This window comes from Schistocerca piceifrons, chromosome 1 (genome assembly GCF_021461385.2).
Source record: "Schistocerca piceifrons isolate TAMUIC-IGC-003096 chromosome 1, iqSchPice1.1, whole genome shotgun sequence".
Taxonomy (NCBI): Eukaryota; Metazoa; Arthropoda; class Insecta; order Orthoptera; family Acrididae; genus Schistocerca; species Schistocerca piceifrons.
The window spans coordinates 1,033,765,973-1,033,767,576 of record NC_060138.1 but is presented as its reverse complement, the minus strand read 5'-3'; positions in this window follow the sequence as shown (position 1 = coordinate 1,033,767,576).

Genomic DNA, 1,604 nt, shown 5'->3' with positions numbered 1-1,604 from the left:
CCAGATGCGAAACCTGGGACCCAAACTAAGCACGAAAAACTCCCAAGGTATTCCAGTATCCCATCAGAAATAAATCAATTTCGAATTTCCCCTAATTCTTCTTGACGGCATCACAGTACTGCGTCTGGAAACAGTGAAGAACTCACGTGTAGCTTTGTATGAACACCTCAACTGAGTACAAAATACTGTTTCCCCTTTAGAATTTTTGGAATGTATTTCCACAGTGTGAGTAAATTAAACTTGTGGAATCACTAATTCTGCTGCACTTCCTAGTGCGATGTAACCCAAAACTACACAATTAGTAAAAACTGTAAAAAGTCAGGCCTAATCATGATTCCCTATTTACGATACATCTCCAATATACGGCTATTCAATAAACGGATATTTGATCATTTCTGTGGTTCAGTGGTTCAGTCAGTTGCGACCAGTCAAGATGCGTGACTACCAGTCTATGACGGTTTCCCTGGCTCCTCAGTGGTCATGTTCGCCAGTTCCTCGCACGGGGGATTAAGTTCACTAACTGATTAAAAGTATTGAGACGTACATACGTAATGCAGAATTTACCGCTAGATGGTATGAGGGCCGGACTTGCCACTATAAAAGGACGTGAAGAATGTTGTGTTTCCAGCACAGTAGCAATAGCGGCAAAACAGGTTGGTGAGGAGAACTCATTGACTTTAAAAGTGCGCTAGTCATTGGATGTCACGTGCATAACAAATCCAGTAGCGACATTTCAACCCCGATAAAACTGCGCACGTCGACTTTGGTGATGTGACTGTGAGGTTGAAACGTGAAGGAATAACCGCAGTTAAAATAACACCAGGCAGACCTCATGCACCGACGAACAAGGACCGTCGAGATTTGCGAAGGATGGTTGTAAAAAATCGCATGATATCAGCGGAAGGAATCATTCGTGAGTTCAAAAACTGGTTCAAATGGCTCTGAGCTCTATGGGACTTAACTTCTGACGTCATCAGTGCCCTAGAACTCAGAACTACTTAAACCTAACTAACCAAAGGACATCACACACATCCATGCCTGAGGCAGGATTCGAACCTGCGACCGCAGCAGTCGCGCGATTCCAGACTGAGGCGCCTAGAAGTGCTCGGCCACAGCGGCTGGCAACAGGACTTGAGTATAAGTTCAATAAACATTAAAGAAAAGACATTAAAAGGCATACCTTTTCACTGGTCACTCTGCTCTCATATAGACAAAATATGACCAACCTGCGCAAAAGCTACTCACATGTAAGACCGAAGCAATAATAGTACTCCACTGCTTGGATGCAAACCTGTTCCACATAAATCACGTTAAGTACTTGAAGAAACTGCCGGGCCCCTAAAACACAATGGAAGTGATAGCGACATCAAACCGTTAATTTTTTAAAGAAATCAACGCACTCGGTGCTCAGTTTTCCAAAGATTTTCATCACCAGCCTACAACGGCCTTACAGTAACAGAAATACTGAGTCAAGTACTTCCTAACCCGGTGACACCGACACCGTGGCACGGTATCAAAACAATAACAACAAACTACCCAACTTGAAGCTGGAACGGGAGATCCGCAGAATCGTGTGTGACATGTCAACACGTAGGCCTGGCGCA